Genomic DNA, 18,595 nt, shown 5'->3' with positions numbered 1-18,595 from the left:
TAATCTACGAAGTTGTCGTGGCATCATCCATTCAACAGCTTCATTCATAGCTTGTTTCCATTCATCATCATCTTCGATTAGACCTAAAGCTAAACATGTCTCTGAAAATGATTGATAAAATTGTCCATTTACAGTTCTTAAATCATTAAAACTTGTAGCGCCCTTTACTGTAAGTAATAATAATCGTAAATGAAATAATTCTGTTTGTGTTGGACTAACAGAATACATTCGTCCTACACAATTAAAATGACTTTTGCGTTTGACCCAACATGATACATTTTTACCATTAATTTTTTCTTTTTTAAATGTATAATAACGTGGAATTTCTACATATAAATATTGTCTTGCTTCTTCATCACGTGAGTTCAATGAAAAATAGTCTATTAACATAGTAACTTGATTTAAAGCAGTAAGCATTGCGTCTTCAGTAGATTCATTTTCAATTATAATATTTTGTTCATTAGGAAGGTGGACTGGCAAACGTATTATAGCATGACTTTTATCCTGTAATTTTTTACTAAAAATACGCCAGGTGGCTTCCACAGGTCCAACATAACGAGCTTCAATATAATTATGTATCTCATCATGATCAATAATTACGTTTTGTGTTGTTGGTTCAATAGTTATTGCAGCAGCATCATGTCCTTTATAAATATATTTATACAAATATTTAACTGATTTAATACTTGAAACTACTTCAACATTAATATGACAATTAAATATAACTGATAAAGTAGGACAATATGGAACAACATAACGATTATCAACTATATATTTACCAGGACGTTCAAAACATTTACCATTATTTCGTCGACGATAATAAGGATAAGCATCTTCATCCATTCTAGTTTCTTTGAGATAAGGTTTTGGATAATGTTTCGAACACTGCCCATCTACCAAACACCAATCGCCACAAGGTCCATGAATCATATGTCTCATGACTATATTATGTAAAATTGGATTCTCATAGGGATCAGGAATTTCAGCAGAAATATATTTATCAACAATTTGTGGTGTTGTTATTTTAAAATTATATTTTAATGTAATTAATATATGAATATGTGGTAATCCGCGTTTTTTAAATTCAATAACATATACAAACGCTGCTACTTCACCAAAAAATTTTTGTTTCACAATCAAATCAATTAAATAATCTTTTTTAATGTTAAAAACACGAGCACAAATGTCAGGCCTATCACAAGCTTGTTGACCAGGCAAGAGATTTTCCTCAATTTCACGCCATTTTGGATTACAAGTCATGGTAATAAAAAGATCTGGTTTACCAAATTTACTAACAATTGCCATTGCATCTTGATAATGTTGTAACATGTTACGTGGTGACCCAATAAACGTAAAAGGAAGTATAATCATTTTTCCAATACGTCCACTTAAGTTATTCGCCATAGTTTGTATGTAATCTTTTAAACTTTGATATGTTTCATGTTACGTCCAGACCCTGGAATGGATGGGCCGTATGGAAGGTCGCAACTTACTTACCCCGTGACACACTTTATTCGGGCGTGTGTATGGATCGGGTCGAACGAATGTGAAGGGCCTGACACAGGTCAGCGACCGAAGGTCTCTATAACGCTGCGTTTTAAGCCTGTTCGTTCGATGGTCCCTTTTCGATAAAGGAATTTAATCCTTATTACGCGGGATGGGACCTAGTGCGATCTCAGGATTTAGGGAAGAGAACGGGTTAAATAATTAAATTATACATTAAATTAAAAGTACATATATTATGCAAAAATAAAGAGAGAAAAATACATCTTAGCAGTTGTAGCTATGGGTGAGTAGGTATCTGCGTGTGTGTGTATATATTCTCGCGGGTGTTACAATCGTTCGGAGGTCATTCGGAGGTCGTTCGGAGGTCAATCAGAATATACAGGGAAGAATTTACGTTAAGAATTAAATTCTGACTGGTTAATACAATATACATATAATTAATATAATGTAAGAAATGAAGCACAATGAAAAACGAATGTGTAAATAAAAAAAAAAAAAAGGATGAATAACTCTTACTAATTAAGGGAGGTATAGAATTCGTCGGTTGCGGATAAGTGTGTGTAAGTTACAGGAAGTGGGGGGTTATGTGCAAATTTATTGGGTGAGGGAAAAAGCGAAGGGTCAGAGTTCTTCAATCCTAGCTGTGGAAGGAGGAAACCTCCTCCAGAGGGCTTGGATAGGGACAGCTAAAGGGAGGTGATAACCCGGGAGGTACCAAGGGATGACGGAATTGGAAGGGGCGATGGTTATGTGATTCAGTAGGTCTTGGTGGTTAACTCGGCCTGGGCCCACGCAGAATGTTCCTTCAGGTACGGGGAGATCGAAGAAGGGGAACTGAGATAAGAAATAATTTAGAGAATCGGGATGGGGAGATTCAGGTGTTTCGTTATGGTGAGGATGTTCCGACGGGGAATCGGGAGGGAAGTCGAAATCGGGGGAATCTTGTTCAAGGTCGGGAAGATCTCTCGCAAAATCTCCTAGAGCCTCGCTGAATTCAGAAAACTCTGAGGAGATGGAAGGGGAAGGAGGGTCTGAGTCGAGGGTGATGACAGGTATGGGAGGAGTACGCTCCCGGACAGGAGATGAGGGCGAACGAGGAGGTTCGGGAGAAGGTAAAGGAGAGGGTTGGAATACAAGGGTTGATGAAGTAGCTGGGGAAGGAGAAAATTCTGGTGGGGTCAGGGTAAGAGATCTGGGGGGTGAACCAGGCGACGGCGCGGGGCCTGGAACAGGTGTATCGGGGAAGGTCGAGGAATGCCCTGGGGACGAGATAGGAGAATAATTCGGAATACGGGGTGAGGAAGAGGGGTTAGGTGTGTGTGTGTGTGTGTCGAGTTTTTTACTGCTAACGGGCGCGTCAATATTATCTAAGGTATCGCCATTAATAGGTTTAGGTACAGATTGAGCCTGTATCCGTCTGTTCCGCCGATTCCGCCACCGCAACGCTGCCCGCCGTTTACCGGTGGGAGGCACTAATAATAATTTTGACGCTGAATATCTTACTGATTTAATGTTAGACTAGCTATTATAAAATATATCACTGTTGTCATTGGGAAAAGATGGATAAGCCTTAGGCAAAATAATAATTCGTTCTGAAAGATTTTACTCTTAAGTTTAAATAGGTCATACAAATAAAGAGATAGTTGAGTAATAAATAGAAGGGGAATGAAATTAATTAACGTGACTCTAAAATGGTTTCAAATAAAGGTTTGAAATTTAGGAGAAATTCGGTTTAGGATTTGTTCGCGAATCGCCTTGCGGAGATTCCCGGCGAACGAGGGATTGTTCGCGAATCGCCTTGCGGAGATTCCCGGCGAACGAGGAATGGTTCGCGAATCGCCTTGCGGAGATTCCCGGCGAACGAGGGATTGTTCGCGAATCGCCTTGCGGAGATTCCCGGCGAACGAGGAATGGTTCGCGAATCGTCTTGCGGAGATTCCCGGCGAACGAGGGATGGTTCGCGAATCGCCTTGCGGAGATTCCCGGCGAACGAGGGATTGTTCGCGAATCGCCTTGCGGAGATTCCCGGCGAACGAGGGAGAGATGAGGAGGATGATTAGGAAGAGGAGAGAGACAAGAAGTAATTAAACGATTATTAAATTGTCGAAATTTATCTTCTATAGATTAGAGGAAAAATCAAGGCTCATTCCCAATGACAGTTGGTTAACACGAGAGAGGGGAATTGAACTGTTAACGATAGATTACTATTGATGGTTACTATGGAATTTTAACTGATCGGGAGTATTATTGATTAAATTCTTATTACTTTAAAGATCTGTAACTCAACTCTTTAATTACTTAAAGATCGTTTCTCAATCGAATGGGAAGGAGAAATAAGGACTGAGAGAGGATTTAGACTTACTACTTATTGAGAGCGTTGATATATATATAATTGTATATATAACGATTTAGTCAAGGTGAGTCTCTAGTCGCGGTCGGGGAGGCCCCAATACTGGAGAACAGGTGACCTGGTTGATGTTGGACTCTGTTCACTTCGTGCACTTCGCGTTTCCTTTTTTTTTGGTTAATCTAACTCGCGAAAGCTAAGACTCAGACGCTCAAACTGCGGAAGAAGTACTGGGAACTGCAGGAGAATTTTTTGAGTACGGAAAGATTGTGTCTCGCGTCTTGCGCTCGAGTTTTTAAAGTCATTGCTCCTCCTCTTTTCTGGATAGTGGGAATCCCTTTTGGGCGAATGAGATAATTTCAGTTGCTCCCCTTCTTAAGAACAAGGGGGCTGATTTTGGAGGGAAAAGCGGTTCTAAGATTGTAATAGGCTGCCCCTTTGGTTCCAAATTCTGGCTCTATCCAGCAGAGAGTGGGAGCTTAGCGGGCAGATTTTATGACTTGCGAGAGTCTTTTCGCGTTTCGGTTAGCGCTTAAGGGTGGCCAGGCGAATTGTTTAGTTTCCCTTTTTGATTACTAGCTTAAGATTCTGCAGCCCTGGAGGGTTTCTATTTTCATAGCTCCACGTGTGGAGCGCTATAAAAATTTTATTGCGGTTCTGGTTCCGATTTAAAATTTCTAAGTTTCAACGACTGGCCATCCTTAGCTCTAGTTTTTCTTGTATATTTTTGCTTCGAGTCTCTCGATCTCAGATATCCGCTGCAAGGGTTACATATAGATATACATATGTTTATAGTTGGTGCGACTCTTAAGAAGGATCGCTTTGTTACTAGAGTTCCGATGGTTCTAACGGACGTCCCAACTGTAAACATGTGCGAGTTCGATTTTATTACAGTTCTTTATTTTAGTGGAAATTTTCTATTTATAATAACATGCTGTCCGCGTAGTCTAGACTCATTTATTACTTTTCGTTTCCTTGATTTGGATATCGCCGAGAGTTACCCGCGCACATGGTTATCGTATAGTTTTTATATAGCTTCAAAGAAAGAAAAGAATCACGACGTCCATCGGACGTAACATTCAGTACGTAATTCTTTTTGATGAGTTTTGCAATAATCAATTCTATCTTTTTCAATTTTTACATAATTATCAACGAGCCACTGTTGAAATAGACGACGACCTAATAAAACAACATTAAATTCATCACGAATGGCCATGCGATATTTAATATATTGTCCCCTGGTTATTCGTCTATTACTATTTAATTTTGTTAAATGACGATGCCATCCTTGAGTACCAAATGGATAAAACAATGGATATATCCATGGTTCAACATTGGGATCCATAATACTAACTTTTTGCAAAGTTTTAGTATTTTTATTACGTATTATAACATATGAATCTGGAATTTCTCCATCAGCAGTCGTATAAAAAACAGCAGCAACTTCATTAGTTCTTTGAGCATTATATCGACGTCGATCCATACCTGGTTTTAAAGTAAATAATAATTGTAATTCCGGTAATTTTTCACCAGATTCCATTTCTAATTGTTGATTTTTTAATTCTTCACCCATCATTTGATAAGAATGAGCAAACACATTACAGTCCCGCATTATATATTCAAGATTTTGAACGATTTCACAATCTAAATTTGAATTTTGATTAAGACGATAATTTATTGCTTCATTTGAATCAACAATAAAAAGCTGACCATAAGTTGGACTCTCATTTTGTGTAGCATACAATGCTGTATTAATTTGATAATAAATCTGTCCTTGTATTTTAAAACAATATGGACCAGATCGCCAATTTTGAAAATTAATCAAGTTAGCATTAAATGATGCAAACGAAAATGAGCTATTATAACTGCGAATATGTTGAAAGAAATTGTTTGATTTTATATGACTGCCATCAAATAATGTTCGAATAAATTCAGGAAAATCAGGCATTGGTTGCAAATATACTGAACCATGATTACAACAATCATGAAATGAATTTCCTTTATTAGATGTCTTTTCAGGAGCGAAATGTTTTGCATTACAATGAATACAATTCACATCCATAGGACCAATATAATATTCTACTATATTATCCATCGATGTTATATTATTTATATTTAATTGAGGTTGTCTTTTTTTCCGTAATCGATATTGAGATTGATATTCTACACGTTTTTGTAATGAAGTCACATGTGTTGTTACGTGATTATCATGTACTTCACTAACACTTGCAAGATCAATAATATTATATCCTTGGTTAATTTTGTTTTGTAAACTATTATCAACATTTGTTATTCTCATAGCTTGTCGACGTTGACGTTGATTTTCAGCTTTTTTTTCACGACGTTGTTGTTTTAATTTTTCTTTTTCCTCTAAATTCCGTTCTATTTTACGCCTTGGCATTTTATTAAAATATAAATATGTAAATTTTAAAATGTTTAAAAATATGCACTATATATATTATAATTATTTTAATTAAATACAATTAATAATTTAATAAAACTAATCAAATTAATTTTTATTATTAATTATAAAATAATTATTTAAATTAATTATTATAAATTAATTTATTTTTTTGAATAATATTATTTAATAATTATCTTTAATAGTTATTTTTACTATCATAAGCATTTATTATTATTATAATTATCATTATCATCATTATTGTTATCATTATCATCATTATCATTGTTATCATCATCATCATAATCATCATCATCATCATCATCATCATCATCATCATCATCAATCTTATAATTGTCATCATCATCATATCATTATCATTATAATTTTTATTAATATTATTAATAATAAGTATTATACTGTTAATATCTAATCCTTTATTTTAATTTTATATAATTTGAATATAATTTCTTACATATATTATATTTCTTACATATTTAATTTTTTACATATATGTACACACAAATCAAATTAATAACTTAAAGGTTTATATTTAAAATAAACATATACAATATAATTTAAACTTAATTTATATAGAAGTTAAGAATATACTTAAACTTAATTTTTATAGAACTTAAAAATATGTTTAATTTATATAGAACTTAAAAAATATACACATGCACAAACTTCTTCTATTTTTTTAAAATTGTTTTTCATGTACCTGAAACAAAAAATTATAAAAGTTAATATATTTTAATTTAATAAAAATTATTATATACTATTAAAAAATAATAAAAAACCTTTTACTAAAATACACTAAAATTTGCGTTATTTTTAAATCGCTGGAACTCTAAAAAATCATTGTAGATGAGGAATTAAAAAAACATTTCGAAGTTTAAAATCTCAAATTTAACACGCTAGTTTTCGAAAATTTATTTATCTTCTTTATTCTATGCTTTAAAAAAAACATTATTTTGTTCTTTAAAATTATATGTATTTAGTACTATGTAATTCGATAAAAAATTTCTTCCGAAAAATCTAACATAAGTAAAGTTCCATAAATTATAATATTTTATTTACATTTTTTTTTAATTTTTCTTAAAAATAAAAAAATTTTTTAAACAATTGATAGTATATTGAATTAGAAATTTCAAGCTTAAAAAATTTACTTCTTTAAATTTTTCTATACAATGATTTTTCATCTAGTTTGAGTACTCAATTTTTAATGTACGAAAAAACGTTTTTTTTTTAATAATGTATTATAAATGCATATATTATTAAAATAAAAAAAAAACTATATATATATATATATATATTATATATATATAGACAATTATTTTTTTTATATGTATATGTATATATTAAATGTTTTTAAAATCATAAAGGTTTTATTATAGTGTACAAAATATTCCATTTAAATCCTCTTTAGTATTAATGTAAGATTTCAATTTATTTATTGAAATTAAACAGAAAAATCTAACAAAATCAAGTAATTAAAGATAGTAAAAAAAAAGTTTAAAATATCCAGTATAACAATTAATATTATATTCATTTCTTAGATTGAATATTTAAAATTTAATTAGTTATAATTATTTATCATAAATTAATTTCTTAAAGATGTATTTTACAAAGAAGATTTATCATCAAAATTTAAAGAAATTTGAATAACATATTTTTCAGCAAAAACTGAGACGAAAATTCTAATATAAAAATGTTGAAGCTATAGTTGAAGTATTAGTTTTTGAGTTATAAGCGATCAAAATTTGCCAATAATGTCGCGTAGAATTCGCGCGCTCAGGTCCGTAACTACATTTACACGTATACCGATCTGTCATTTGTTATTTTTTCATGTCAGGTTATATTGATTTCTATTGCACAGCTGATTTTATTTTATCGTTTCTTATGTATGTGTTTATTATGTACATTATACATTATGGTGATTAATTAGTATTATATATAGTATTAACGAATTATAAATAATATACAGAAAACGTTCTTTTTTAAATAAAAATTTAAATAATACTTCAATTATTACATTTAAACAGAATTATAAAATTTAATGTTTCAACAACTTGAAAAATAAGATACATTTCTTTTTAATCAAAAAAATATTTGTAGAAATTAATCTATTATCATTATAAAACAAAATAAAAAAAATGAAATCAGATGTGCAGTAAAAATCAATATTACCTGACATGAAAAAAATCAATAAGAGATGATATCAGTACACGTGTAAATGTAATTACGGACCTGGATGCGCGAATTCTATACGATATCATTGTCAAACTTTGATCGCTTATAACTCAAAAACTATTGTAGCTTCAATATTTTTCTATTAGAATTTTTGTTGCAGTTTTTGCTCAGGAATATGTTATTAAAATTTCAATTGCGAGTTGTGGGACACCCTGTATATTATTATATTTATTATTATTAATATTAAAGCGCTATGTATACATATTCGATACATTAAAGCGGTAGAAATACATATTTAAAAATTCAATCAATTTTAATACTTTAACTTTTTATTTAAAACTATATTTCAATTTCCGCATTTATTTTTATGATAAATTTTTATTATTGTTTTGCACGTTAAAAGTATGCAGCAAAATTTTCTTCCTTCTTTAAATAAAATTACACAAATGTTCCATAAGAATGTATTTCTTTTGAACTATTTTAATTATGATATTATAAAATGTTTTTAAAAGTATTTTGTTTGTAACTAAAAATTTTATTTAAAATATTAAAATTTAAATTTATTAATAATATTTTATTTTATTGATATTCTCTATTTAATAAATTAATTTTTAAACTTATCCATAAAATAAATTAAAATGCCTGTTTCAAAAAAATATTTTATAATTTAATTAATTTCTCAATTCTGTTGTTCCTTTTTTTTATCTTATTTTAAACATTGAGATATTTCTTTATTAAAAAATTTAACCATTTCTTTAAAATAATAATTAAATTTATAGTAATTAAATTTATATTAAATTGATAAATTTAAATACTTTAACAAATTATCCAACAAACACCAAGTAACATTTATATAACTGTTAGTTGTAATTTCCCATTCAACAATATAACAGCTACATAACATATCTGTTATGTAACAGTTATATTGTTGAGTGGGAAATTATAACTAACAGTTATATAACTGTTATTTGGTGTTTGCTGGGTACATTAAATACGTTATCTTATTTTTTTTTAAATATTGAATATCAGATTAATTGCTTATTACAATTCATACTTTAAACAAACTGACAAATAATTAAAAACTCAAATTTTTAAACATTGTAATTATAAAGATTGAAACTAAATTTAATTTAAAATAATAATTTAAAATAATAAAAATATAAAAATAATAAATTACAAAATTAATAAGAAATATATTATTCTTATCGCAAATTTAACTAACAATATACAAATATAAAATGATTCAATCAATCAGTGATTTTTACACACATATTTCTAAATAATTTCTAAATAATTACATAATAAATATTTTGGAAATACTTTTATCTTAATATTCTATTTTCTAACCTCCTCAAGAAAGTTTTCATTAGTTGCTTTTGTAATTTAATTAAAATATTTTAATTTATTTTTTTATTTTATTATTAACATTTTACTTTAAAATCTCGTTTATCACTGAAATCTTACTTTATTATTAAAGAGGATTTAAAAATTTAAAACCGAAATATTTAATTATACAATAATTTACATTTACGTATATTTTTCATGTAATATATGTTTGTGTGTGTAAATATATGTATTAATGTAAAATATGTTAAACTTTTTTTATTATTTGTATATATATAGAATCATACATATAAAGTAATAAAAATGTTTTATTTAAATAGGAAGGAGATCAATTAACATATTTATAAAAAAAATAAAACAAACAATTTTTATTTAAAACAATTTTCTTTTTGATATATTTTTAAAGATATAGTACATAATTATTTTAATCTAATAGGTACACAAAAAGACAAAGATCGATTGAATATATAAAGAAGAAAAATAATATATTAAAAAAATGTTCTCTATAAAAATTTTAAAATATAAAATATTAAATTTAGAGATGATGTTGGTTTAACTTTGAATAGATGTACTAAAATTAAGTTAAATATAAATCATTTCAAATTTGTATATGTATAAGTGAATATACATATACATATATATATGTATGTTACATATATAAAGAGAGATTCCCAGGTAGCAAACACACGTCATTTGGCGTTCCAAACTGGTCATTTTTGGCCATATGTCGTCAAAATGACTGATTTGTTACATGACTTTATATTGACGTCTTGATATAACGTTATTTTGACGTCATTTTTCAGTCATGAAGTGACGATTATTTTATTATTAATGTCATTAGTTAGTACATCGATCCCATAAAAAAATTTTTTTTAATTTTTTATATAACATGACTTTTGCGATCAGACTTTAACAATTGTTAAAGTAAAATTCACTGTAAAACCAGTAATCGCTAGTTTGTTCGTTTACCGCTATGATCGCTATCTCTCTCGTATTTAGTTTTAGTCATAAGAATTATATAAAGTTTGCAAAGAGTGTCAGATAAAATTAGAAATATTACTTCGATTTAATTTCTGATACAATCTCAATAGAGAGGCTTCAGATATTAAATCGATCTTATAAGTCGGACAAATAAATGTCTGGCTACTTAATCAAAATTATTCGTTCGTTATCTATTTAAAATAACAAGTTCAATATACATGTAATATAAATAAAATAAAATTTTTAATATAATAAATATTTAGTAAATATAAATAAAATTTTTAATTTTATATATATTTATTTATATTTATATATATTTATTTATTCTTATATTTATTATATTTATATTATATTTATGAAATAGATAGAGAGATGAATTGTAGTTTAATATTACTGGCAATAACGAAAGAAATATTACTGATATTGAGAAATATTACTGAGATATTACTGATTGAAATAGTCAAAATTTATTAACTGATTCTTTCAATAAAATATTACTGATTTACAGTGCTGTACTTATAACTGCTGTAATCTGTGACTATTTACTGTTTTTCAGTGATAATACACTGATTCACTTTTAGAGAGTGCTTTATTCGACAACACTATTAAATATATTATTATGCTAAGAAAAAGACGTCAAAATATGGTACATTTTATGACGTCAAAATTCGGTACATGTCATGACGTCAAAAATCTGTGACATTAGACCGTTACTTTTACGTCATAAAAACGTCAATTCGTGACGTCAAGAATAGTCAGTGAATGACCAATTTGAAACGTCAAAATGACGTGTGCTTGCTACCTGGGTTACGACTCTATAGTTCATTTCTTTAGTATTTAAAAGCCTCAAACTTTTTTTATTTAAAATTTTTTATCGACTCAAAATTATTCCGAGAGAAACAAAAAACGCAATAAATAGAGTAACACTGTTAAATGAATTTCTTCAAATGATATAATTTTTGTAGTGTTTTTGTAAATTTAAAAAAAAAATACAAATACATTGTTTGCGAGTTATTTAATTGTTTCTATTTTTTATCATTTCATATATATATATATATACAAGCATATTGCGTATGTGTGTGTGTATATGTATGCGTACATGCATGCATACAATATAAAAAAATTTGTTAATATTTAAGATTTTAAATTTAACTTACCTAAAGAGATATTTATATATTGATTGATTGTTTATTGCTGCCCCTCAGGGATTACAAGGCGCTTTTACAAGGAGCGTTCCCGAACCTTTCACAATCCAAAAAATTTACATCCCCCCGACCTGGCCCTTGTGCGACCGCTACATTATAATTTCCCACACCCTCCCTGCGTACCCTCCCCTTCCTTTCTTTCCATCCCTCACCCCCCTTTCCACTCTTCTGACCCTTCTCCTCCCAATCTATGCTTCCTCTCATGCCAGCACCGCTTTCCATCTTCCTCTTCCTCCTCTCCTTTTCTCCTGCGTTTTGCTTTTCCTATCCTGCCTTTCTTCCTTTCCTGTCTCCCTTTCCTTCTGCTCTAATCCTTCCTTTCCATTCTTCTCTCCTTTCCTTTTCCTTCCTTCACCGGACATGCCTGTACAAACTAGACAAAACAGAATTAGTCCAAAAAACAGCGGATATCAACTCCTCCTCTCTACACCCTCTCCTTCCACCCTTTCCCTACAGCCTTCTCTCCTATTTGTCCCCTTCCTCCCTTCTGTTGTATTTCCCCTTCCCACCTTTAACTCCTCCGCCTCCCTATCCTCCCCCCGTCCCTTCATTTTTCCGTCTATCTCCTTCATCCACTTCTTCTCCCCCCGCTTCCTTTCTTTCCCCCCCCTCTACACCTCTTCACACTATGTTCCTCCTTCTTTCCCTCCTCTTCTCCGCCTCCACCTCTCTCTCCCTTTCCTTTCTCTCTAACTCCTTCCTCTCTCTTTCCCTCTTTTCTTCAAATTTCCTCCATGCATCCTCTCCGGCCGTCCTCTTGCCCTCCCCCCGTAGAGCCTCTTCTTTCTCCCCTCCTCTTCCCTCCTCCGCCTTCTTCCTCTTCCTTCTCTCCTCCTGTTCCTCTTTCACCATCTTCCACCAATCTTCTTCTCTCTCTCTGTCCTCTGAACTCTCCTCTCCTCCACTTTCCCTTTCCTTCTCTACCCCCCTCTCCCCCTCCCTCTCTCCTGCCTCTTTCATCCTCTTCCCCTCCTCCCGTTTCTTTCCTTTCCCCCTTCTCTCCTGTGCCTTCTCCTTTTCTTCCTTCTTTTCTGTTCCTCTTCCTTCCTTCCCCCCTCATTCCACTTGTTCCTCTTCTCCTTGTCTTCCACCCTCCCTCCGTCTCCTTTCTTCTCTCCTGCCTCCTTCCTCCCCTCTGATGTCTTCCCTTTCTCCATCTTCGGCTCCTCCACCTTCGCATCCTTCTCTCTTCTTTCTTCTTCCACTCCGCTTCCTTCCCCTCTCTTCTCTCTTGTCTCCCTTCTCCCCTCTGTCATCTTCCCTTTCCCTGTCCTTGACTCCTCTGCCTTCCTAACCTCCTCTCTTCCTCTTCTCTCTTCCTTTTCTCTCCTTTCTCCTTCCTCTCCTCTCTCCTCTCTCACACCTTCTCTCTCCTTTCTAACCTCCTCTCCCACGTGCTCACGACCGGCTTCCTCTCTTCTCTCCATCCCCCTCACCATCCTCCTCCACCAGCTCTCCACCTTCTGTCTTCCTTTCCATTACTCACTGTGACCCTGTCACTTCTCACTGACTACTCCGTCCACTATAACCCCCCTCATCGATCTCCTCATCGATCTACGCATTGATCTTACTACCTCTGCTTCATTCTTCTCACCCCTAGAGCCATCTATCTGCCGCCCGCATTCTTCCTCCATCCTCTGGCGCCATCTCCACTCACCGTCTCTGCCGCTTCTCTCGCTCCTTCTTCCTGCCTCCAGCGCCACCTTCACTCTCTCTCACCTCTCTCTTCCCGCCTCTCCCACCATCCTTCATATCCAACTCAGCACTTTTCGTCGACTTTTCTCTTTCGAATAACTCCCTGACCTTTTCTTCTCCATCTCTGCCTCCACATCCTTCCAATTCCCTCGTATAACTCCACCTCCTCCTCAACTTTCAGCTCCCATCTCCTCTTCCAACCATCCTCTTTTCCTTTTTCTCTTGGCCCACCTCTCCACACCTGTCACCTCAACCCTCGCCATTTTCCAAGTCAAAGAGATATTTATATATACATATATATATTTATATTTATATTTTATAAAATTTTTCTTTAAATCCAAAATGAACAGCACACAATATTCTTATTAACGGAAAGTGAAGAAATTAAGATCGAAGTAGTTGAAATAATGCCTGAAACAAATAGTTGAAAAAAGTATTAAATATTAAACCAAAAGAACATTCTTATAAATAAAAAAAATATTTATTTTAATATAAAAATATCCATGTAAAATAATATTTTATTAATATTTTTTTATATTATTTAACTATAAGTTTTAGTTATATATATATATAAAATTATTACTAATCTTAAAAAATAGTATATACTAAATTATATGTAAAAATTAAAAATTGTATATTATTTTTAATATACATTTGTAATGCAAAATTTATTAAATTCATTAAATATTTTGTAAAAAATAAGATATATTTAAATATAAAATATAATATGTATATTTAAATTAATCTTTTTATATATTACATAGAAAATAAATTTATTTAATTTTAATAATTTCGCATTAAATATATATATATATATATATATATATATATATATATATATATACATACATATATATTTAATGCGAAATTATTAAAATTATATATGTATGTATATATATATATATACAAAAAGTAATATACAAAAAGATTAATTTAAATATACATATTATATTTTATATTTAAATATATATCTTATTTTTTACAAAATATTTAATGAATTTAATAAATTTTGTATTATAAAATCAATTTATTTAATTTTAATAATTTCGCATTAAATATATATGTATGTATATATATACAGGGCGATCCTGAAAAACGATCCGTCTATAAAATGACATATTCCTGACACCATTCTAAGACAATTTTTCCTTTACCAAAATTTGATTTGAAGCGTAGTTTTTGAATTATGAGCAAAAATAGTTAGTAAATCACGCGTCGAGTACAGAAGGCAGGCAGGAGCGGCGCGGCGTGCCGCGAGCGCGGGCGCAGTTGACCGCCCGACGGGTGATTATCACCGCATGAGTCGCTAACTATTTTATCTTATAACATAAAATTATGCTTTAAATAAAATTTTGGTAAAGAAGAAAATGTCTTAGAATTACGTCAGAAATACGTGTTGCTTAAAATAACGTTATTTTAATAATGAAAAGTTGTTCCGGATCGCCGGCCGTCCGACGTTGCAATCAGCTGATTGCTACACGCGATGTGTGTATGGCGGAGTGTGTGCGTAAGAGAGAGAGAGAAAGAGAGAGAAAGAGGGAGAGAGGGAGGGTAGGAGGGACAGACATTCATACACACGCACGCACTTTTTTTCTCGCTCTCTTTCTCTCTTTTACGCAACACTCATACACTCTCTCATTCAGTCTCTCACTCACACTCTCTCGATCACTCACTCACTCACTCACCTGCTTACTCACTTGCTCATTCACCTTGTAGCAGCGTAGCGAATCTTCATGCTATGTATTGTTGTATCTGCTGCACGGTTATGATTGCTAGAGATGCGCGACACATTGAAATTTTTTCGATTATTAGTCTCACACTCGATTGACACAATACAGATTACGCGATAACGAGTTTACTGTTTATTCACTCACTATTGATTTATCGATACCAAAAATTACTTTCAAAGAAACGCGAATGCAAACAGCACATGACTCGACGCGAAGCGACGGACCGCGGAGACTGCGCGACCACAAGAGTTATGTTGCCAGAAACGCGACACGCGACATCTAACAAACGACTTGCGCGTGGCGCGTGATTGACGCGAGATAAGACGAACGATCGGCTAAAACCTTCGCATTGCGAATGCGGTAGAAAACATAAAACGTATAATGACATACTTAAAAAATTAATTATTTATAATAAATAATTATTATATAGAAAACATGAAACGTATAATGACATACTTAAAAAATTAATTATTTATAATAAATAATTATTATAATAAATAATTAATTTTTTAAGTATGTCATTATACGTTTCATGTTTTCTACCGCATTCGCAATGCGAAGGTTTTAGCCGATCGTTCGTCTTATCTCGCGTCAATCACGCGCCACGCGCAAGTCGTTTGTTAGATGTCGCGTGTCGCGTTTCTGGCAACATAACTCTTGTGGTCGCGCAGTCTCCGCGGTCCGTCGCTTCGCGTCGAGTCATGTGCTGTTTGCATTCGCGTTTCTTTGAAAGTAATTTTTGGTATCGATAAATCAATAGTGAGTGAATAAACAGTAAACTCGTTATCGCGTAATCTGTATTGTGTCAATCGAGTGTGAGACTAATAATCGAAAAAATTTCAATGTGTCGCGCATCTCTAGCAATCATAACCGTGCAGCAGATACAACAATACATAGCATGAAGATTCGCTACGCTGCTACAAGGTGAATGAGCAAGTGAGTAAGCAGGTGAGTGAGTGAGTGAGTGATCGAGAGAGTGTGAGTGAGAGACTGAATGAGAGAGTGTATGAGTGTTGCGTAAAAGAGAGAAAGAGAGCGAGAAAAAAAGTGCGTGCGTGTGTATGAATGTCTGTCCCTCCTACCCTCCCTCTCTCCCTCTTTCTCTCTCTTTCTCTCTCTCTCTTACGCACACACTCCGCCATACACACATCGCGTGTAGCAATCAGCTGATTGCAACGTCGGACGGCCGGCGATCCGGAACAACTTTTCATTATTAAAATAACGTTATTTTAAGCAACACGTATTTCTGACGTAATTCTAAGACATTTTCTTCTTTACCAAAATTTTATTTAAAGCATAATTTTATGTTATAAGATAAAATAGTTAGCGACTCATGCGGTGATAATCACCCGTCGGGCGGTCAGCTGCGCCCGCGCTCGCGGCACGCCGCGCCGCTCCTGCCTGCCTTCTGTACCCGACGCGTGATTTACTAACTATTTTTGCTCATAATTCAAAAACTACGCTTCAAATCAAATTTTGGTAAAGGAAAAATTGTCTTAGAATGGTGTCAGGAATATGTCATTTTATAGACGGATCGTTTTTCAGGATCGCCCTGTATATATATATATATATATATATATATATATATATATATACAGGGTGATTCTAAATAACTTTATGTTTTTGCAAAAACATAATCTTGACCGAATTCTAAGACGATTTTTTCTTTGGCAAAATTTCGTCCGAAGCTTAGTTTTTGAATTATTAAAGGAAGTAGTTAACGTATGACGGGTCGAATACAAGAGGCAGGCAAGAGTGGCGCGATTCACCGTCAGACGCGGGTGCTTACGCGGGGCGCCTGCTGCAATCAGCTAGTCGCTATGCACATACAGACACATGCGAACACATACATTCTCTCTCTGTCTGTCTGTCTGTCTGTCTGTCTGTCTGTCTGTCTCTCTCCCTCTCTCTCTCTCTCTCTCTCTCTCTCTCTCTCTCTCTCTCTCATTCGCTCACTCACCTGTAATTTTTTTTTTTTTTTTTACGAGAGAGGGGAAAATGCATTTTATGCATACCCACCGGTCGATCCAGTGAGTTATGTGGGACTCGAATACCAAGTCGAATTACCAACTCCGTACTCCCTACCCACTAAAAACCCCTCTCTTTTCACGAATTTCCTTTGACACACTGTCCCTCTGACTTCCCGAGATCTGTTTTCACATAACGTCAAAAAATAGTTATTATTACCTTGTTCGATGACTTTTGATGTATTGCAGTAATTGCTTGAAGGAGAAATGAATTTTCCGATAGATCGTACGTTCTCAAATTTAACGTAAATATCACGTTGCAAAAGACAAGAAATCCACACTAAATTATTAACTGAAAGTTTTTCTCCTTTCATGAACTGTATTCTTTTATAAACTTTAACGTAATCACATTTATTTACTCACTCGATGAGACGAGAAATTTACTAATGACTCTACCACTAATCACTATTAATCACTGTCGAATAATAACTGTTGGCGATTAAAAATCAAATCATATAAAATATTAATATTAAATATTTATTTAAGATAATAGTAAAAGTAATAAATATTTTAAAAACACTTATTTAATCTAATTAATTTTTAAGTAGATATCATACGATGTATGGATATCACACACATCCATGATAATAATAATATTAATATGTTAAATGTTTATTATGTTTACCGCATTCTTCAATCGAACACATGATCGCGTTCGATAGCGCCAGTAGTACCTTAACCTATCGCAACCTACCATGACAAAAAACTGCTTGCAGTCGCCGAGTAATTATCGTCGCATTGTCGCGTCGTCGCGTCGTGTAGTAACGTGTCCGCGCGTGTTTCTTTCATCGAGTGATTTTTAATCGCCAACAGTTATTATTCGACAGTGATTAATAGTGATTAGTGGTAGAGTCATTAGTAAATTTCTCGTCTCATCGAGTGAGTAAATAAATGTGATTACGTTAAAGTTTATAAAAGAATACAGTTCATGAAAGAAGAGAAACTTTCTGTTAATAATTTAGTGTGGATTTCTTGTCTTTTGCAACGTGATATCTACGTTAAATTTGAGAACGTACGATCTATCGGAAAATTCATTTCTCCTTCAAGCAATTACAGCAATACATCAAAAGTCATCGAAGAAGGTAATAATAACTATTTTTTGACTTTATGTGAAAACAGATCTCGGGAAGTCAGAGGGACAGTGTGTCAAAGGAAATTCGTGAAAA

General features: G+C 32.7%; 1 pseudogene; it reads left to right on the top strand.

Annotated features, from left to right (window-relative positions):
* The window catches only part of LOC145961840 (aminopeptidase N-like), a 141,754-nt pseudogene that overhangs the window by 36,918 nt on the left and 86,241 nt on the right, over positions 1–18,595 (top strand).

Source organism: Camponotus vicinus, unplaced genomic scaffold, assembly GCF_025532165.1.
Source record: "Camponotus vicinus isolate PSW18456_S1 unplaced genomic scaffold, iyCamVici1.0 SCAF_11, whole genome shotgun sequence".
NCBI classification, from domain to species: domain Eukaryota; kingdom Metazoa; phylum Arthropoda; class Insecta; order Hymenoptera; family Formicidae; genus Camponotus; species Camponotus vicinus.
The sequence above is the reverse complement of the archived record's forward strand: the minus strand, read 5'-3'. Positions and strand labels throughout refer to the sequence as shown.